Source organism: Schistocerca americana, chromosome 7 (genome assembly GCF_021461395.2).
Source record: "Schistocerca americana isolate TAMUIC-IGC-003095 chromosome 7, iqSchAmer2.1, whole genome shotgun sequence".
In the NCBI taxonomy this organism is placed as follows: Eukaryota; Metazoa; Arthropoda; class Insecta; order Orthoptera; family Acrididae; genus Schistocerca; species Schistocerca americana.
Genome location: NC_060125.1, coordinates 564,266,859 through 564,290,090, shown reverse-complemented (window position 1 = coordinate 564,290,090; position 23,232 = coordinate 564,266,859). Strand labels below are relative to the sequence as shown.

The following is a 23,232-nucleotide window of genomic DNA, read 5'->3' as shown; positions in this document are numbered from 1 at the left end:
GAAAAAATTTGTTACAAACTACGACGTGCACACACTTTATTCAACATGTAAACGTCACTACAGATATTCGGATTTAGGTTATGACATGATCGATACGCCTGCCATCATTGGCGATGATGTGGCGCAGACCAATAGCAAAATTCTTCATGACCCGCTGATGTGTCGGAACATCGATGCTATCGATGAACGCCTGAATGGCTGTTTTCAGCTCAGAAGTGGTTTTGGGGCTATTGCTGTACACCTTGTCTTTAATATAGCCCCACAAAAAGGAGTGGCATGTTTTCAGATCCGGAGAATATGCTCTTGCCAGTGGCCTCTGGGCACCCTACAGCCAGAATGCGGTCCCCGAAGTGGTCCTCCATAACGTCAAACATTATCCTGCTTCGAAGGTATGGAGCACCGTCTTGCATGAACCATATTGTGTCGGAATCAGGGACACTGGATAACGGGTATGAAATTGTCTTGGACAACATTCACGTACCGCTCGATAATCACCGTGCCATCAAGGAATATCAGACCGATTATTCCGTGACTGTACACTGCACACCACACAGTCACCCACAGAGGGTGAAGAGACTTCTCGATCGCGAAATGCGGATTCTCAAACTCCAGAATTAGCCAGTTTTGCTTACTGACGAATCAAGCCAAATGAAAATGGGCTTCGTCGCTAGACCAAACCACGTATGCACATACTAATTCCTATCAAGACACGCTGCCAACCGTGCACCTTGAATGCCGTAAGGCAAACCGTTCAGAAGTTATGACTTATTTCATATAGTTCAGTAACTGTGACCCTTTACTTGGTGCACAATGTGGCGGTCTTCCCTTGTGGTGGTCACAGGTAGTCGATTGGAACCTTGACGACGAGCATGCCTACCCTCACATTCCGAAGGAGTCCCACATCTCATCACTGTCATATCCAAACGTCCCACAAACGTGAATATACTGCGCGATTCGACCACCCAGCCAAATGGAGACTCACAATGGGGCTACTTACAAACTCTGTCAGGTGCTGATAACACTCACTCACACGTGTACACGACATCTCCTTCAAGTTGATTGCTGAGCAGCTGACTGTTTACACCCTTTTCCTCTGTCAGACCTTATAGCAACACCAACACGAACATCAATGATGCACTCTGGTGTCCGTTCTACGTGTCACAAATAATTTCACTCAAATCAAATATACGCAGATAGCGTGCACTCGTACAAAGTTACGTTGATCAGCGCTGACTGTGGAGAAATTCTTAAAATAAAACTGAAATAGTGGCCTCGAACATTCAAAGGGTACCAGCGTTGAGGCAACAATAATCAAACTTCAACTTCGGTGGACTGATCATACCCTCATCTTCCTTGGTAAAATTATCTACGCTCAACTTCCAGGAGGAAAGCATATGCTTGAAAGGAAGTGTGAAACATATGAAGATTTTTAGAAACGCTGTATGCATCAAAAAGTGGGGGGCAAGAGCGTCTAACCAACAAGCTAAGCACGGACTTGTTCGTGAACGCCCAGGCCACTTCTAACAAAAAAGTCAAACATTGTGGCGTGAAGCGGCACACAAGGAGAAATGTACGACTGCTTGAATAAACAACCTTCAGCAAGCTATGGCTGCTATAAACGTCTGAGAGGTTAAGTCTCGATAATTGGTCCGTGTAACGATCAGTGAAACAGACCCGGTGAGTTCCTGAAGTCCCAATAGAAAATATCATACTCATTAGTGACTGATTCCTTATGATGACGATGATTATGAATCGTCAGATACTGATGGGTGAAAGGAGTCCGTATAATATTCGTAAATCAGTTATGAACTACTTCCAGGTGCAATCTAGTTGAGAAGAACAATGAAGTAAGAGGTACTGACGACTGGAGCGTCTGTCATGTTACATCACGTTTCGTGCTCTCTCATTAGCCGTACTACTGAAAGTGATGCTGCAGTTTACGCTGCCTCCTGGCTGGGAAAGGCGAGCAATAGCACTCCGCAGCCAAGGGCGACGAAATCCGTGGCGTGACTTCCGCCTGTCACTGGCGAGTTCTCGCTTCAAGTGCCCTGACGCTCTCAGCCTCGAGCGATGCGCTGACCCAGCCGTCACATCGCCCGGCGTGCAAAGTACGGGTCTGAAGTGACCTATCACAGTTCGACAGCGCGTGCAACAAACCAGGAAGAGTTTGTGCTCAAACTGCTACGTGATGACATCCCGCAAGCCCAGCAAGCAACATTTCTGAATCGCTAACTATTCCGTATCTCGCTAGCCCCTACTGAAGACAATGGCGGTATTCGATATACACTAGAGTTTGCGACAGGACTGAGAACTTGACAGCCAGAAATCGGCGCGTTTTATATTCTTAAAGATCAACTTTCCTTACATTGAAATCTCAAACACAAATTATAAAACCTCTTCTTCGGCAGACAACAGTCGCAAAATACAAGTCCGAGAAAAAGCGTAGTTTTGAGATACACTAAAAGTCGCACACGAAGATTGCAACATGATACAGAAATTTGACTGCGACTCCACAGCTAAATATAAACTACAACACTACGTGGAGATGACAAACTGTCACGATCATCATACGATTATCCGGAAGTGTCTGGTCGCACAGACGTCTGTAAGTGCAGAATAGGCAAACGCTGCAATATCTACAAACAAGTGTGCTCCTGAGACACATAGGTACTTTTGGCACCATATCAACTGATGCTTCGCTGGTGATCGTATCTATCAAGCAGACATTATGGTAAGATGACGTGTGGCCTCCGTAAATGGGACGTGTTGAAAATTCCAGTCGCCGGCCGCGGTGGCCGTGCGGTTCTGGCGCTGCAGTACGGAACCGCGGGGCTGCTACGGTCGCAGGTTCGAATCCTGCCTCGGGCATGGGTGTGTGTGATGTCCTTAGGTTAGTTAGGTTTAAGTAGTTCTAAGTTCTAGGGGACTTATGACCTAAGATGTTGAGTCCCATAGTGCTCAGAGCCATTTTTTTTTTTAATTCCAGGAACACGGAATAAACAATAACAACCAAGGTTTGTTCCAAAATAGGGTGTTAGTTCATGGCATAACGATTGGGAGAACATCCATACGGGCCGAATGGTACAAGAAGTTTTCTTTAACATACTCCAATGCATAGCCGCTGCCGATACAAACACGAGAAAGGAAACGGCACAATCATTAACGGGCCTTGACCCATATTCAGATTACCTTCAGCAGGGTGTAGTATGATATTTGTCAATGCTGTCACACGAGAAAATCCTATCACATCGTCTTGCAAGTGAAATCTTCTAGGCTGTTTGTCCACGTCATGTCCTTTTCAATTTCTCCTATACGATAGACATTTCGATCACTCTGCTGGGATCTTCTTCAGGAACTTCTGGTGTTCACATTTAGCTGAACACTGTCAAAAAGACCAGTGCCGCAAAAGGGAATGTTCTTGCGCTTATGTCTGTTGATTTATAGTAACTGATTACTATTTTGACAGACCGTCTGCCGGCTGTTACTGGGCGGCCATCGTCGTCGGACAGAAAGCAAAACAGGCAAAGCCAGGGCAGAAGAATGTTTATCAAAATATTATTGTCGTGTTGCAGAGGTGTTTGTATTCCTCGCGCACGTATTCACTTTCTTGATAGTGGGAAGCCACAAAGCTGGAAGTCTGCAGCCGTGTTCTATATTGCCGTTACATTCTTGAAAATCTCAATCACTTCTTGAACTTTCCTTCTATAAATGTTGGTTCCCTCGGCCAGCACACGTAAATTGTAATGTGAATGTTTTGACATCAATTCTCCTGATCTTTCGGTACTGTAGATTTCACGCTTTGTTTCAACGGGGTGGCGCATTCGTATTCTTTCATACGTTCTTTTACAGTTCTTGCCGTTCCAGCTATATACACTCTGCCACAGCTACACGTCACCTCGTAGATTCTCGCAGTGTGGGGGCAATCGAGTGCATCCATTTAGTATCGAAAAATGTCTTTTGTTTTGTTCTGACTGAAAATGTGGTTTCTTTATTATTTCTCCGCAAAATTCTGCTGATGTGGTCGGTAAGTGTAGAAACTTATTTTAACTGCGACCTCCATCAAGGAATTGGGCATCCTAAGGAGACAAATTTATTAATATGCGAGCTACTAAGAAAACGTGAAAGGCGGACGATAACAGACAATATCATGGAAAAGGAAAATGTCTCAGGATACTGTACTTAACAAATTCCTGCATCGCTCAAGCAGCAGTAAAAGTGATAGCGCGAATACGAAAATGAGTGTCAGTCATGATATGCTAGCTGCGACGACTATAGTGGTGTCCAAATAAGTAGTTGGCAGTGTGAAGTGTTCTGCGCAGAGAGGAATTGAGAATGCGGCATCGCCAGTGTGCTGCCTGTTGCTGTCTGACGTCTCACGCTTCAGCAGAGGTTGGCAGTGATAACCGCTTGACCACGAGCTGTGAACATTGACTAGAAGAAGCGACATGACGCTCCTTACGCCAAGCGAGGCACTGGTCGGTGTGGCCGAGCGGTTCTAGGCGCTTCTGCCTGGAACCGCGCGACCGCTACGGTCGCAGGCACGAGTCCTGCCTCGGGCACGAATGTGTGTGATGTCCTTAGGTTAGTTAGGTTTAATTAAATCTAAGTTCTAGGGGACTGATGACCTCAGACGTTAAGTCCCATACTGTTCAGAGCCATTTGAAACAAGCGAGGCGTCATTTGACATTTGCCAGCGTGATGTGTGGTTTATGAGCAGCCGCTCGGCCATGAAATCCAAGTTTTCTCACCTACTGCCTAACTGTCACAGTACTTGCCGTGGATCCTGATGCAGTTTGGAACTCCTGTCTGATGGTCTGGATAGATGTCTGCCTATTACACATTACGAGCCTCGTCAACTGTCGGCTGTCTCCGTCAGTCAGTGGACGAGGTCGGCCTGTATGCTTTTGTGCTGTACGTGTCCCTTCGCGTTTCCACTTCACTATAAGATCGGAAACAGTGGACCTAGGGACGTTTAGAAAATCACGCGTATTGAGGTATGACACAAGTGACACCCAATCAAAAAAAATGGCTCTGAGCACTATGGGACTTAACATCTATGGTCATCAGTCCCCTAGAACTTAGAACTACTTAAACTAACCTAAGGACATCAACAAGTACCCAGCCATCACAAGGCAGAGAAAATCCCTGACCCCACCGGGAATCGAACCCGGGAACCCAGACACCCAATCATCTGACCACGTTCAAAGTCCTTGAGTTCTGCAGACTGCCCCTTTCTGCTCTCTCACGATGTCTAATGACTACTGAGGTCGCTGATATGGAGTACCTGCCAGTAGGTGGCAGTACAATGCACCTAATATGAAAAACGTATGTTTTGGGGGTGTTCGCATACTTTTGATGACATAGTGTACCTTTGTATCGTTTTGTAGGGAAATGGAATGAAATGGTGACATAGGTTCAGTCGTGTCTAAATCAGGTGGTAGAATTCGGTTTACTGGCAGAATACTAGCGAAGTGCAATCAGTCTACAAAGGATATCGCTTAGAAATCACTCTTGCGACCGGTTCTCAAATATTGCTCACGTGTGTGAGCCTCGAATCAAATAGGACTGGCAGGGAATGTTGAACGAATACAGAAAAGGGCAGCACGAAAGGTCGCAGGTATGTTTAATCCGTGAGAGAGTGTCACAGAGGAACTGAATAAACTGAACTGTCAGACAGGCGTAAACTAACCCGAAAAAACCTATTAACAAATTTTCAACAACCAGCTTTAAATAATCACTCAAGGAATATATACGTATCTAAAAAAGTTTTGCATCACCCCTGTTCCCAGAACTCCTGAAGATAGATGTTGACTGTGAATAATGGAGCAGAGACGCAGTCCCTTTGACTGTTCAGACATGTCACTAAACTCGCTCAAACTAGTAGACGTAGGGGGTCCGACAGCCGATTAGTTCCAGTCATTCCAACAGGATGGAGGTACACGGCTCGTGTTGTCTGTAGTTCAACCACGCGTAGACGGTCAATACCACTGTTCGGTCGATTCCGCATTGTTACTTTGTGACAGGAAGGGCTCTCAAGAAGGGAAGTGTCCAGGCGTCTCGGAGTGAACCAAAGCGATGTTGTTCTGACATGGAGGAGATACTGGAACTGTCGATGAATGCCCCGCTGAGGCCGCCCATGGACTACTAATGCAGTGGATGACCGCTAAATACGGATTATAGCTCGGAGGAACCCTGACAGCAACGCCACCATGTTGAATAATGATTTCGTGCAACCACACGACGTGTCACGACTCGAACTCTGCGCAATAGACTGCATGATGCGCAACTTCGCTCCCGACGTCCACGCCGAGGTCAATCTTCGCAACCACCACACCATGCTGCTCGTTACAGATGGGCCCAACAACATACCAAATGGACCGCTCAGGATTGGCATCACGTTTTCTTCACCACTGACTGTCGCATATGCCTTCAACGAGACAATCGTCGAAGAGGTGTTTGGAGGCAACCCAATCAGGCTGAACTCCTTAGACACATTGTCCAGCGAGTGCAGCGAGGTGTAGGTTCCCTGATGTTTTGGGGTGGCATTATATGGGGCCAACACTCCCCGTTAGCGGTCAGGAAAGGCGCCGTAACGGCAGTACGATTCGTGAATGCCATCCTCCGACTGATAGTGCAACCAAATCGGCAGTATACTGGCGAGGCATTCGTCTTCATGGACGACAATTCGCGCCCCCATCGTGCACATCTTCCTTCAGAATAACGACATCGCTGGACTAGAGCGGCCAGCATGTTTCCATACATGAACCTCATAGAGCCTGAAAAAGGGCTGTTTATGGACGACGTGACGCACCAGCCACTCTGAGGAATCTACTCCGAATCACCGTTGAGGTGTGGCACAATCTGGACCAACAGTGCCTTGATGAACTTGTGCATAGTATGCCACGACGAATACAGGCATGCATCAATGCAAGAGGACGTGCTACTTGGTATCAGAGGTACCGGTGTGTACAGCAATCAGGACCACCACTTCTGAAGGTCTCGCTGTATGGTGGTACAAAATGCAATGTGTGGTTCTCATGAGCAATAAAAAAGGCGGAAATGATGTTTATGTTGATCTCTATTCCTATTTCCTGTACAGGTTCCGAAACTCTCGGAACCGACGTGAGGCAAAATTTTTTTATGTATGTACTACAACCCTCTACGTACCGCTCACAAAGGAATCGTGAGGATAAGACTAGAATAATTACTGCACGCACAGAGTCATTCAAACAATCGTTCTTCCCGCGTTCCATACGTGAATGGAACAGGAAGATACCCTAATAACAGGTACAATGTGACATACCCGCTGCCATGTACCTCACTTTGGTTTGCAGAGTAAATATGGAGTTATACATCATGACACGCACATATTTCTTAAGATATCATCGAGCACGTTGCATTTTAAATTCACCTTAACTGCACGTTTATCATTTATTCGTTACTCCTCTACAGCGTAATGTAAATTTTATACTCTATCTGTACTTATACGAATTTAAATCTTACTTTTTCATTTTCTTTTATATACCATGCGAGTGTAAAGTCCCTCCGCAGCGAGAGCCTTGCGTGTTTTGCCTTGCGGGGCACTTAAGATTGGCAGCACGTTGAATTCTCGCCTGCACGTGTTCCGTGGACCTGCAGTGGTACGGTGGGGGTAGTAGCGTTGTGTGTCGGCTGCAGCTGTTAGCCGTGTTATTGCCTAGTTTTTGTGTCAGCTGAGTGTAGCGAGGTGCTTACTATTGTAGAAAGACAGTTTTTAGTGAAAGAGGTTTCCCGTGCAGGAGGAAACATTACGGAGCATGTGAGACGGCAGTTTGGACTGCGTTTTCCTACTTCGAGGTGTCCACATCGTGACACTGTACGTGATGTAATTTGCAAATTCCAGACAACAGGTTCAGTTTGTGATGCAGTACGACCTGATAGATTCATAATTTTAACAGTTGTTTAAGCTTAACGACAAGTCGGACATCATGGTATGGAGTCCAACAGAATTAGTGAAGAGATCATCACAAGAGCCTGAAGTCTCTCGTACGGAAACACCTAAGGCCGTGACTAAAGAAATGGGGAAGTATCTGTATAATATTATTGCTGTGAAATAGTTTCTTCGTATGGGCCATGCGAAGTGAATAGTTTATTGTGAATGGTTTCAGCGATTTATTAAACGTCAGGGAGTCGGTGTTTTCGATAGAAACTGTTTCACTGATGAGACTTGGTTTCAGCCGTTTGACTACATTAACACCCAAAATTCACGAATCTGGTTATCTGAAAATCCACACGCCTTAAGACAAACACCATTGCACGTAGAGAAAATCGTCGTATGGGTTTCCGTAATGCGAGCGCGAATTACAGGGCAGATCTTTCTCGGTCCCACCGTCACTTCCGGTAACTATTGTTCCCAGGTAATTTATCCATTTATTGCCCTGCTGAATGAAGATGAGATCAGTCATCAATTTTTCCAACAATACAACACTACTTCTCATACGGCCCACCAGTCCATTCGACCTATAGGTGAAATCTTTGGAGCGACAGTAATTACTAAGTGTCTCTGGTTCCCGCACTCTCCAGATCTGTCCTCTCCCGACTGTTTCCTTCGGGAGGCAGCTAAAACACTTATGTATGAAAGTAACCCAAAGATATTACATCTACATCTACGTCTACATCTACGTGATTACTCTGCTATTCACAATAAAGTGCCTGGCAGAGGGTTCAATGAACCACCTTCACGCTGTCTCTCTACCATTCCACTCTCGAACGGCACGCGGAAAAAGCGAGCACTTAAATTTTTACGTGCGACCCCTAATTTCTCTTATTTTAACGTGATGATCATTTCTCCCTATGTAGGTGGGTGCCAACAGAATATTTTCGCAATCGGAGGAGAAAACTGCTGATTGAAATTTCATGAGAAGATCCCGTCGCAACGAAAAGAGCCTTTGTTTTAATGATTGCCACTCCAATTCACGTATCATGTCTGTGACACTATCTCCCCTATTTCGTGATAATACGAAACGAGCTGCTCTTCTTTGTACTTTTTCGATGTCATCCGTCAGTCACACCTGATGCGGATCCCACACCGCACAGCAGTACTCCAGAATAGGGCGGAAAAGCGTAGTGTAAGCAGTCTCTTTCGTAGACCTGTTGCACCTTCGAAGTGTTCTGCCAACGAATCGCAGTCTTTGATTTGCTCTACCCACAATATTATCTATGTGATCGTTCCAATTTAGATTATTTGTAATTGTAATCCCTAAGTATTTAGTTGAATTTACAGCCCTCAGATTTGTGTGAATTATCGCGCAATCGAAGTTTGGCTGATTCCTTTTAGTACTCATATGAATAACTTCGCACTTTTCTTTATTCAGGGTCAATTGCCACTTTTCGCACCATACAGACATCTTATCTACATCATTTCGCAAGTCGTTTTGATCATCTGATGACTTTACAAGACGGTAAATGACAGCATCATCTGCAAACAACCTAATACGGTTACTCATGTTGTCTCCTATGTCTTTAATATAGATCAGGGACAATAGAGGGCCTGTAACACTTCCTTGGGGAACGCCGGATATTACTTCTGTTTTACTCTATGACTTTCCGTCTACTACTACAAACTGTGACCTTTCTGACAGGAAATCACGAATCCAGTCGTACAACTGTGGCGATACTCCGTAGGCTCGCAGTTTCATTAGAAGACGCTTGTGAGGAACGGTGTCGAAAGCCTTCGGGAAATCAAATTAGATGAACTAAAGACAGCGATAGTTGGTTAGTGCATTCGATTACACGTGAAATACTGATAAATGCAAATCTGTTGAGCTATGCCTTCAAGAAAGAGAAAAACATTAGCAGCACCTACTTATTTCGCAGACTAATAATTACATCTATTAACGGTTGAATATTTTTAGGTTGGTTAGTTGCTCCAAAATGTATGCGGCAAGAGCAAGCACTTAATGCTTATTTTCCCCTGCAAAACAGGTCAGATGTTGAAGAGTGTATGCGCGGATGGAAAACGGTTAATCTACACTGAAGAAGTTGTCCCCTTCCTGGAGCGCCGGCTGAGGTGACCGAGCGGTTCTAGGCGCTACGGTCGCAGATTCGAATCCTGCTTCGGGCATGGGTGTGTGTGATGTCCTTAGGTTAGTTAGGTTTAAGTAATTCTAAGTTGTAGGGGACTGATGACCTCATAAGTTAAGTCCCTTAGTACTCAGAGCCATTTGAACCTTCCTGGAACAGTTACTACCATGCAGAAAACATCAGGTCGTAAAGTTTGTGACATGTTTGTGGGAAGAATGTTCGACACAGAGGAGAACAGCCAACACCCTGATGTGTGTACATATCAAGGAACTACATATAAAAATGTCTGCATGTACATCCGTCACCCCCGTATATCTATGGTAGTTTTCAGAACCACTTTAAAATGACGTAATAGAAATGTCAACCGGTGGTAGACTAAATAAAATTCTACAGAGACAGTGGAGCGATTCCACATTAATTGAACCAGCTGATGCGGAGCACATGGAGAAACTGTTGTCGTTGTTGTTGTTGTCTTCAGTCCTGAGACTGGTTTGATGCAGCTCACCATGCTACTCTATCCTGTGCAAGCCTCTTCATCTCCCAGTACCTACTGCAGCCTATGTCCTTCTGAATCTGCTTGGTGTATTCATCTCTCGGTCTCCATCTACGATTTTTACCCTCCATGCTGCCCTCCAGTACTAAATTGATGATTCCTTGATGCCTCAGAACATGTCCTACCAACCGATCCTTTCTTCTAGTCAACTTGTGCCACAAACTCCTCTCCTCCCCAATTCTATTCAATACTTCCTCATTAGTTACGTGATCTACCCATCTGATCTTCAGCATTCTTCTGTAGCACCACATTTCAAAAGCTTCTATAGCCTTCTTGTCTAAACTATTTATCGTCCATGTTTCACTTCCATACATTGCTACACTCCATACAAACACTTTCAGAAACGACTTCCTGACACTTAAATCTATACTCGATGTTAACAAATTTCTCTTCTTCAGAAACGCATTCCTTACCATAGCCAGTCTACGTTTTATATCCTCTCTACTTCGACCATCATCAGTTATTTTGCTCCCCAAATAGCCAAACTCCTTTACTAATTTAAGTGTATCATTTCCTAATCTAATTTCCGCAGCATCACCCGGCTTAATTCGACTACATTCCATTATCCTCGTTTTGCTTTTGTTGATGCTCGTCTTATACCCGCCTTTCAAGACACTGTCCATTCCGTTCAACTGCTCTTCCAAGTCCTTTGCTGTTTCTGACAGAATTACAATGTCATCGGCGAACCTCAAAGTTTTTAATTCTTCTCCATGGGTTTTAATAACTACTTCGAACTTTTCTTTCGTTTCCTTTACTGCTTGCTCAATATACAGATTGAATAGCATCGGGGAGAGGCTACAAGCCTGTCTCACTCCCTTCCCAACCACTGCTTCCCTTTCATGCCCCTCGACTCTTATAACTGCCATCTGGTTTCTGTACAAATCGTAAATAGCCTTTCGCTCCCTGTATTTTACCCCTGCCACCTTCAGAATTTGAAAGAGAGTATTCCTGTCAACATTGTCAAAAGCTTTCTCTAAGTCTACAAATGCTAGAAACGTAGGTTTGCCTTTCCTTAATCTTTCTTCTAAGATAAGTCGTAAGGTCAATATTGCCTCACGTGTTCCAACATTTCTACGGAGAAACTAATACATCATAATCGTGTATAACGCTTTATTCACTGATTCACTGGAAACCTGTACATCCTCATCCATCCTTACCGATGGGAACACGTAGCGCAGTGAGAGATCTGGAATTGGAGAGGGGGGGAAGGGGGTTGTCCTGCCGCCGAAAACGACGGCGCTGGCGCGTGATGTCCCGGCGCTGCGGTCGCCGCGGATAGAGGACGACCGCCGTAATGGTAGAGCAGCGGCTGATGGCGGCGCGGTGATTTAGGCCGACCCGGCGCGCACAATGGGGCCCGGCGTCACGTAGCGCGCGCTGATTGGCGTACTTGTCGAAGCGCGGTAATGGCTGCGGTCGGCCGCCACTGTCGCAGCGCCGGCCCGCGACGCAGCAGACCTCATTACTCGATAGCCGCCGCCGCTCGGTTGCTCCCAGCGCCCGTAATTTCCGAAGCCGCCGCCGGTTGCCTACCTGCACCAATCTCGTCCGCCGTGGTCACCCGGCACCGCAATCCTGGCGCCGGAGCCCGGCTTATTACCGTCCGAGGAGCGCGGGCGTTGTCTACCTTCTTCGCCAGGTACGTCTCCGACAGTCGAAGAGTAACGCTCTCCTAATTTCTCGAGAGACAGCGTGGGACTTCGGTTGCACATTACGATCAAACAGTTGATCACGGCACTGATCGGACACTATGTAGCTCTAGGCGGCAATTAAAAGGTGAGCCATGTCACATCGGCCGACAGCACTGCGAGAACCTTGATCATAGATAGTATCCAAAGACACTTCAAATATTCCTTACGATCTCGTAGTCGAAAGACCATCGTCATGTTGAGTGTCCTCTACAGGACGGTAGCAGTGTCAGAAGGCTATGCAGAAAGGGACGCCTTTGCGGACCGAAGGTTGATGCAAAGACTGGCAGTGGGCTCTGAATGAGAACACATGTAACGCAATGCGCATAAATAACGCGAAGACATCAGCTACACTGAAAAGCCAAAGAAATTGGTATATTTGCTAATATCGTGCATGGCCCAGTCGAGCAAGCAGAAATGTCGCAACATGGCATGGACACGAATAACGTATGAAGTAGTGCTGGATGGATCTGACTCCATGAATCCTGCTGGGCTGTCCATAAGTCCATGAGAGTACAAGGGGGTGGAGATCTCTTGCAAGGCATCACAGATATGCTCAATAATATTAATCTCTGAGAAGTTTTTTGGCCAGCGGTAGAGTGTTCCTCGAGCCACCCTGTAGCAGTTCTGGACGTGTGGTGTGTCGCGTTGTCATGCTGGAATTGCCCAAGTTCGTCGGAACTCACAGTGGACATGAATGAATGCAGACGAACAGACAGAAAGCGTACGTACGTGTCACCTTTCAGAGTCGTATCAGGAAATACAAGGGGTCCCATGCCACTCCAACTGCATACACCCCGCACCATTACACAGCCTCCACTAGCTTGAACAATCACCTGTTGATATGCAGGGTCCATGGATCCATGAGGTTGTCTCCATACCCGTACACGTCCATCCGCTCGATACATTGGAAGTGAGACTCGTCCGACCAGGCAACATGTTTCCAAACTTCCTGGCAACTTAAAACTGTGTGCCGAACCGAGACTCGAACTCGGGATCTTTGCCTTTCGCGGGCAAGTGCTCTACCAACTGAGCTACCCAAGCACGTCTCACGTCCCGTCCTCACAGCTTTACTTCCACCAGTACCTCGTCTTCTACCATCCAAACTTAACAGAAGCACTCCTGCGAACCTTGCAGAACTAGCACTCCTGAAGGAAAGAATATTGCGGAGACATGGCTTAGCCACAGCCTGGGGGATGTTTCCAGAATAAGATTTTCACTCTGCAGTGGAGTGTGCGCTGATATGAAACTTCCTGGCAGAGCACTTGCCCGCGAAAGGCAAAGGTCCCGAGTTCGAGTCTCGGTCCGGGACACAGTTTTAATCTGCCAGGAAGTTTCATATCAGCGCACACTCCGCTGCAGAGTGAAAATCTCATTCAGGAAACATGTTTCCAGTCATCAACAGTCCAATGTCTGTGCTGAGGGGTCCAGGCGAAGTGAAAAGCTCCGTGTCGTGCAGCCATATCGATGGCGTTTCGTTGCATGGTTCAAACGCTGACACTTGTTGATGGCTCAGCATTGAAATCTGCAGCAATTTGCGGAAGGGATGCACTTCTGTCACGTTGAACTACTCTCTTGAGTCGTCGTTGGTTCCGTTCTTGCAGGATGTTTTTCCTGCCACAGCGATGTCGGAGATTTGATGTTTTACTGGACTGCTGATATTCACGGTACACTCGTGAAATTTTCGCACGGGAAAGTCCCCACTTCATCGTTACCTCGGAGATGCTATGTCCTATCGCTAGTGCGTCGACTATAACGCTACATTCAAGTATCACTTAAATCTTGATAACCTGCCATTGCAGGAGCAGTCAGCGATATAACAACTGCGCCAGACATTTGTTATCTTATATAGGCGTTGCCGAAAAAATGGTTCAAATGGCTCTGAGCACTATGGGACTCAACTGCTGAGGTCATTAGTCCCCTAGAACTTAGAACTAGTTAAACCTAACTAACCTAAGGACATCACAAACATCCATGCCCGAGGCAGGATTCGAACCTGCGACCGTAGCGGTCTTGCGGTTGGCGTTGCCGATCCAAGCGTCGTATTGTGCCCGTTTACACATCTCTGTATTTCAGAACACATGCCTATACCGTTCCTTTGGCCCTTCAGTATATCATTACACTACTATTTGGAGAAATTGAAACACCAAGACCGAGAGACGTGGTCGCAATTTATTCCATTTGTTATGGGCATGACACTACAAAAATGATTAGAATTACAGACCGGAAGCACCGTGTCACTCGTAATTCAGTGCACAGTAGCGAAGCCGTGTGCTGCAGTCAGAGCCGCTAGACGTCGTTGCATGTAATCAGAGAGTGCCTGAATATGCTGCTGCAGAAAACTCTACCACGTAGTTCGCGCCCACAAAGCGTCACCCGTGGTTGCGGAAGGTCATGAATGAGAAAGTGGACGATCGACTATGTCCCAGATATGTTCGATGGGGCCCTGGGAGCAGACAGCATTCCATTACAACTACTGATACCCTTGGGAGAGCCAGCCCTGACCAAACTCTACCATCTGGTGAGCAAGATGTATGAGACAGAGGAAATTGACTGCTGCCAGCCACGGTGACCGACCGGTTCTAGGCGATTCAGTTCGGAACCGCGTGACTGCTACGGTCGCAGGTTCGAATCCTGCCTCGGGCATGGATGTGTGTGACGTCTTTAGGTTAGTTAGGTTTCAGTAGTTCTAAGTTCTAGGGGACTGATGACCTTAGACGTTAAGTCCCAAAGTGCTCAGAGCCGTTTTGAGCCCTCAGACTTATAGAAGGATATAATAATTCCAATCCCAAAGAAAGCAGGTATTGACAGATGCGAAAATTACCGAACTATCAGTTTAATAAGCCGCGGCTGCAAAATATTAACACGAATTCTTTACAGACGAATGGAAAAACTGGTAGAAGCCGACCTCGCGGAAGCTCAGTTCGGATTCCGTAGAAATGTTGGAACACGTGAGGCAATAATGACCCTACGACTTATCTTAGAAAATATGTTAAGGAAAAGCAAACCTACGTTTCTAGCATTTGTAGACTTAGAGAAAGCTTTTGACAATGTTGACTGGAATGCTCTCTTTCAAATTCTGAAGGTGGCAGGGGTAAACTACAGGGGGCAAAAGGCTATTTGCAATTTGTACAGAAACCAGATGGCAGTTATAAGAGTCGAGGGGCATGAAAGGGAAGCAGTAGTTGGAAAGGGAGTGAGACAGGGTTGTAGCCTATCTCCCATGTTATTCAATCTGTATATTGAGCAAGCAGTAAAAGAAACAAAAGAAAAATTCGGAGTAGGATTTAAAATCCATGGAGAAGGAATAAAAACTTCGAGTTTCACCGATGACATTGTAGTTCTTTCAGAGACAGCAAAGGACCTGGAAGAGCAGTTGAACGGAATGGACAGTGTCTTGAAAGGAGGATATAAGATGAACATCAACAAAAGCAAAACGAGGAAAATGGAATGTAGTCGAATTAAATCGGGCGATGCTGAGGGAATTAGATTAGGAAATGAGACACTTAAAGTAGTAAAGGAGTTATGCTATTTGGGGAGCAAAATAACTGCTGATGGTCGAAGTAGAGAGAATATAAAATGTAGACTGGCAATGGAAAGGAAATCGTTTCTGAAGAAGAGAAATTTGTTAACATGGAGTGTAGATTTGAGTGTCAGGAAGTTGTTTCTGGAAGTACTTGTATGGAGTGTAGCCATGTATGGAAGTGAAACGTGGACGATAAATAGTTTGGACAAAAAGAGAATCGAACCTTTCTAAATGTGGTGCTACAGAAGAATGCTGGAGGCTAGATGGGTAGATCACATAACTAAATAGGAGGTATTGATTAGTATTGGGGAGAAGAGAAATTTGTGGCAAAACTTGACTAGAAGAAAGGATCGGTTGGTAGGACATATTCTGAGGCATCAAGGGATAACCAATTAAGTACTGGAGGGCAGCGTAGAGGGTAAAAGTCGTGGAGGGAGACCAAGAGATGAATACACTAAGCAGATTCAGAAGGATGTACTTTGCAGTAGGTACTGGGAGATGAAGTAGCTTGCACAGGATAGAGTAGCATGGAGAGCTGCATCACACCAGTCTCTGGACCGAAGACCACAACAGCATGTTAGATGGGTGACATGTCAGGTGAAAGGTTAGGCCAGCGAAGTAGTGCTACCTGTCGTTCTTCGAAAAAGGCTTGCACGTTCTTCGCCAGTGGCGGCTGGATTCATCCTACAGAAATGTGGAACGGCCTGGAGGGTGGGTAGTGACTCGGGCTGTAACATTGGGTGATGTACCAAGAGCTGTTGAGATTGCCCTCAAGACGTAGGAGACGGGATTGCGCGCTATAAGCCACGGCGCCTCGCACGTGGCATTTGTCGGCGATGCTGCTGGACAATATATTTCACCACGGTGGCGTCGAACGTGTATGCGGCCATTACTAAAATGGTTCACATGGCTCTGAGCACTATGGGACTTAACACCTGAGGTCATCAGTCTCCTAGAACTTAGAACTACTTACACCTAACTAACCTAAGGAAATCACTCACATCCATGCCCGAGGCAGGATTCAAACCTGCGACCGTAGTGGTCGCGCGGTTCCAGACCGTAGCGCCTAGAACCGCTCTGCCACGCCGGCTGCAGACTCCTCCCGACGCACTACGTTTTGCCACTCAGCCAACGTAATGGCATGCGTGCCACAAGTCAAGCCTGCATGAGACGGCATCGGCCCATCGACACAGACATGTCCACACCCACTGCAGTGCGCCGTTCTTTGCGTTGTGGCCAAGTGGAGAATATGGCGGCCATCTAACGGCTTTGGTCACATCGTGCCATCCAGAACCCTGTCGCCACTGTGCACGGTCCTCTACTCTGCACTGCTTCCACATACGCCTCACTGTTGAAGCAGCGTGTCCTGTACGAGAACGACGGACCATTTCCCTTGAGACCAATCGTTCCGCCCCGTTCAAACGCAATCCCATGGTGATATTCCATCCTCTGGCGTCGTCGAGGCGTTGTGGCACTTGGTTACACGTTCCCACTTCGTATGACTGCACTCCGCACCGACTGAGCGTTGCTTAACACAGACCTATCAGGTCACACAAAAGACGGCAGTGTTGAGCCTATGTGTACACCATCTGTCTGCCATTTAGATAATTTGTTATGGTTCCGTTGTTCTACACGTCCTCTTATCGTGGCTTGTTGCAGATCATTGCTTTGAGTGTTTCACTTTTTACCAACAGCAGCGTATTACCATTATAATTAATATTATTATTAAAGGTATGGCAATTGCACACTACTTTCGAAATACAGATAACTTACAAATTTGCAGATACATTATTTACATAACAGATAACGTTTGCTGTACTGTCCATGCTGCCTTGGAAATGCACAGATGCATTCTGCAGTGGTTGTCTTTCCCCATCCGCAAAGTAGGCCACCGCATTTTCCATTGTTATAGTGGATACTGTTGAATGTATTGCACTTCCTCTGGGGAAGATAGAATTCCTATTGTTTGTAGTTGGATTGAAATGTTGTTACAGTCAAGCATGTTGTAGCTGTTCGGACTGGAGGTTGTCTGGAGCGAAGTCTTTGATTCAGACAGCAGGTACAAGTAATCCATTACTGTGCTATTACACTCGTCATCATCATCGTTTATCTTGAACAGTTTCAAACCTCAGACTGCGTCTGTTTGGAAGATAAGCCTCGCCATCTCTCTTGTTTCCACTCCATCTCTCTGTGTTCGCTGTGGTCCAGGCCCCGGCTCTTTTTTCAACATTCTTCTCAACACCTTTCAGTCATCTATCCATTGGTCTTCATCTTGGTCGTTTCCTTCACATCTCCATTTTCTATACCTTCCTGCGAATCCTCTTAATTTCCATTCTCTTTAAGTGTTCATGCGATCTTAGCCTTGACGTATCCATCCTGCTTTGCAAGGTTTCATCTTTTACTATTTCCCTTACCTTTTCATTTCTCATCCTATTCCTTGTTACTCCTATCCCACTTTCGAGAAACTTCCTTGCACGTGCCTATAATCTGCATATATCTCTTTCATTAATTACTCATGTTTCAGATGCAGACGTCAGTGTTGGGACGTGGCAACTTCTATACATTACATTCTTGCTTTTTTATGGTACATATTTGTTTCAAACCAGCCTCATAGTACTTCACTGGAATGCTTCTGCCTATCTGCCGTATTCACTGACCTCTTTCTCATTTCTTCCATTTTCCTCTGTCATACTTCTCAAATACCTGATACTTTCCACCTTCAACTGTCCACCTCCAATCCTTATTCCGCTAATTGGTCTATCTCTCTTTCTAGCTGTAATCAGGATCTCACGTTTTTTTTCGTTAAATTTCATTCCACACTGTCCCACATTTTATTCCCATACATCCAGCTGTTCCTGAATCTCCCCCTCCCTGTTCCCCCAGATCATAGTCATCTGTGAACAGTGTTTCTTTCATCTTGTGTTCTCTTTTTTCCTGCCACCTTGGTCATTATCTCATCAGAGACCACAACGAAGAGGAGAGCTGACAATGCACTGCCCTGGTCCACACCGTTTGCATGCTGGAACCAATACGTCCTTCCATTACCTACTTTTAACAACTCAGACTTCCAATGTGGATGTCCTTCAAACTACGTGTTGTGTCTTTTTCCATTCCTTTCTTTTCTAGTCCTTCTCAGAGATTTTTTGTACAAACGATATCAGATGGCTTCTCTGTATCGAGAAAGACCATCACCATGTCTTCCGCAAATGCTTCTAGAGCTACGTAACAGCAAACATTAAGTCAACAGTTGACCTCCCAAGGTCTGAAACCATGCTGTTCCTCTCTTAATTTGTTCTCGGCTCTTATTTGGATTCTGCTCTCCAGCATGTTTTCGTATACTTCGCCACAGTGTGGTACCAGTGTGACCCCCTGTAGTTCCTAAATCGTTCCTACTCCATTTCTTGAATGTAGGGACAACCAGCGCCCTCTTCCAATATTCTGGAGTCTTCTTCTCCTTCCAAACCACCCTCATCACACGATGCAGATATTGTTTCGAAACCTGCTGCCTTCACCATATCGACACCTATTCGTCCATACATGGTGACTTTGGTCCTTTCTTTGTGGGAATTGTACTGTTGGAGACAAAATCACTAGAAACAGGAACTGCCGTAAAACAGCAATGTTAATGATTAACCCGCAACCAATACAACTACTTTTATACACATTTGTCATGTCAAGGCCGTTTTCGTTCGTTAGATCATCATCAAGTTGCCTGCAATTAAGCAAAACAAGAAATTACCCTGAAAGCAGCTAGTGTGTTAACGAATAATATAGGCAAACCACACTCCCAACAGTAATAAATCCTGACTGAATTATGCCAGTATCATGATTTAAGAGGACTGGTTGTCGCTTGTAACTTTAGATGCAAAATATGTAAACGGTGATCTAATAAACATTCTGCCGACCACCTGCCAGGAGCATGGCGAGCAGTGAGTGCATGTGACGAAGCATGCTGTGTACACCAGACTGTCCAGCCAAGGCCGCGCCACGAGAGAGGTGATCATATAGGCATACTATTTCTCATAGATACTGGTGTACTCGTAGTTTTGTTAATGAGCATGGTACTTAAAACCATGAAAGTTTAAGGTTCAAAATGGCTCTGAGCACTATGGGACTTAACTGCTGTGGTCATCAGTCCCCTAGAACTTAGAACTGCTTAAACCTAACTAACCTAAGGACATCACACACATCCATGCCCGAGGTAGGATTTGAACCTGCGACCGTAGCGGCCTCGCGGTTCGAGACTGTAGCGCCTAGAAGCGCTCGGCCACCACGGCCGACAAAGTTTAAGGGCCCCCACGTGCTAGGCTAATTACTTAATGAAGCAATGCAGAGGTTCCATCAGGGCATTCTGTTTAGTTGCTCCAAACTGAGTTTAAGGAAGAACTATTTACTTTGTTATCTATTCTAATGCAGACTGGTTAATGAACAGGCTTAGATTCCCTGTACTAAGCAATGAAGTTACAGATTATGATCATTAGCAGACAAACTGATTTAAATTCAGAATCATTTCGAGCTTTTCCCTGTTCAGTATTGCCACTAGTTTCGTGTGTGTCGGTGGTAAACTGATTCACCTAGTTCATTTAAGGTATGTGTTGTTGAGAAGCATATGTTACTGTTCATTATCTCACTTACCATTTGTTTGTTAGTAGCACATTTGTCTGCAAGCAAAGAGTTTAGTGTGTGTGTGTGTGTGTGTGTGTGTTTTTATGTGTGTCAAGGAACGTTAGGCCAGCATTTGCACTGCCTTCTGCTTTATCATTTTCCTGGACACAAGAATGCCAAACTAGTCTGGCACTCCGTCGTCAGGCCACGAGTGGCCTACCGGGACCATGCGACCGCCGTGTCTTCCTCAGTGGAGGATGCGGATAGGTGGGGCGTGGGGTCAGCACACCACTCTCCCGGTCGTTATGATGTTATTCTTGACCGAAGCCGCTACTATTCGGTCGAGTAGCTCCTCAATTGGCACCACGAGGCTGAGTGCACCCCGAAAAATGGCAACAGCGCATGGTGGCCTGAATGGTCACCCATCCAAGTGCCGACCCCACCCGACAGCGCTTAACTTCGGTGATCTGACGGGAACCCGTGTATCCACTGCGGCAAGGCCGTTGCCTTAATTAGGCTGGCGATCGGTTTTAATATGTAATGTTACAACTTGCTTTTGTGCTGGAAGAACGTCTGTTCCTGACCCACCGTTTACTTTGGTTATGCTTTACTGGAGTGTTTCGGAAACGAATCCTAGTTGTATTGTTATGTTTCCATTAGGTTATCTCACGGTCACATCTCCAAAATCCAGAGGTATTGCCGTTGTAAGGTGATCGGTGGAATCGTTACACGCTGAATTCTTGGTCGTACAACAGAATGGGGCAAGATTTGCAGGCAGTCGATCCATAACCGGAGACGCCAACTCATGGGGAATTGTCTTCACGTCGCAGCATTTTTTTTTCTTGGATCTTGTGTTGTTAGGGAATGTAACAATGCCACCATGTGAATAGGTGTAATATTTCATGACACTGAAAAGTACCAAAACCTCTGTAAAAGACGAATATCACCTCCCACACTGCCCAAGGCGTTACACTTTGTAGATCGAAAACAAAATACATAAAAAATCTCTTGCAAAAATACTTTGCCTCGACGTGAGGAGATCTTCAGTTATTGCAGTTTCATAAAACGATAACATTAGCTAATGAAACAGCTTGCACTGGAAATAAGAGTTCCAACACACTCTCCGAAATCTGCGTCAAATATCCATGTGAAATGGTTGATATTTTAACATAAATGAGGGCAAATTGAACATTTAAATCGACGATATTAATGACTATGTGTGAACAATGTTTATCCTAATAATGATTCTGTTAACGTATTTGACTATTTGTTCACGATTTTCTTTTCGTTGTGTTCAAGATATACGTGAACTACAAACTTTTAAAGAGAGAAATCCTATTTTGTATTCTCTTCAGTTTCCTGATGTTCTTCTTGATTTGTTATGGTGGAATGGATCTTTTTATTGCTCTAAAGAAAATTAGTAACAATGCCATTCTATTTTCATTGATTGCTCTTTTCACGAGATTTTGTAATTTAAAGAGAGCACAGTTTTATAAAGCAAGAGTAAAATTATGAAAATTATGAAAATTACAACAAAAATGGGCAAGTCAGAACTTAAATTAACGGAAACTGGTTCATAATTAATCAGATTTCAGAAAACAGCATTAAGGATGTAACTATGAAAGAAAAAAGCTTATGACCATCATTGTTTTGTGTCTAGAGCTGTTCATCCATATTGAAGTACATGCCTGCAGTAACGTGGCTGGGTTTGATACCAGACACCTCTTAATGACATTTATCTACTTTCGTTTGAACAGTACATGGTTTGTGGACACATTCCATTCAGAACACTTGGCGATATTCTGTCTTAGCTCTGTCAGAATTCATATTGTTCACAACAAATATTTTACCTTCTCAAGAGCTATTTTATCCTTAGATATTATTATTTCCTCAACAAAGTTTTAATTTCCTACCACCTAACATCCTAGGTACATAAAATATTTTACTTGTGCTGAAGTATTTTATCAGCAATATTTTGACGGAATCCTCATGTTTGCTGTGTCCCCAGTCGTTCATCCTTACTCTTTTCCATGAAAAATTGTAGCTCTTCCTCTGACACAGCCCACACTGCTCGATGATCTGTGTACTGTGCTTATCCTTTCCTCTCTTACTATTACTTAGTTTCTCTGCAAAAACAATGATAAGCATTGGTGACGGGAAATAACTTTCCAGCCTGTTTCCCCATTGCCAGTCCACCTTTTGTCCAGCAATAGCATCGTGTTGTAACTTGTCCATACACCCACGTTCATTAGCACGCCGTTTCCGTGATTCGGGGTGACGCGCCGGCCACGGACAGAATCCACATGGCGGATTAATGAGAATGGCCATTCTGTTGGCGAGACTGGTTTTTTGGCGATTTCCTACATACGGCAACAACGCTTCCCACCTCGGCTACACGATTCGCAAATAATTAGAAAACGTTCGCACTGTTTCACATGATGAAGCGCTGCACGCAAATAGGTGGAGTACAAATGTTACGATGCCCCACCCAGTTCTATCCTTATACGGATTAGTTTTCGCCTACAAATGACCGTGGTAGCCGATCGGACTCGTAATTATAATGGGCGGACACCCACGTGCAGTAAGATCCTATCGTTGATTTCACTAGTCGGTCTAAGCACTGCGGAACTAACCTCGTAGCACACAATCTTTAATTTTGAATGATTGGGACCGATATAGTAACACCGATATAGTAACTTGACAAACAAACAAGGAGGAGGAGAGCACACAATGTAAGTCATAACCACTTTGAAATAGCGACATAGACTGCATACAGACGATATGGATCCTACAAATGT

General features: G+C 45.2%; 1 pseudogene; it reads right to left on the bottom strand.

The window, feature by feature from the left end:
• Positions 1-20,824: 20,824 nt before the first annotated feature.
• On the bottom strand, positions 20,825-20,942 carry LOC124623293 (annotated as a pseudogene).
• Positions 20,943-23,232: the final 2,290 nt, after the last annotated feature.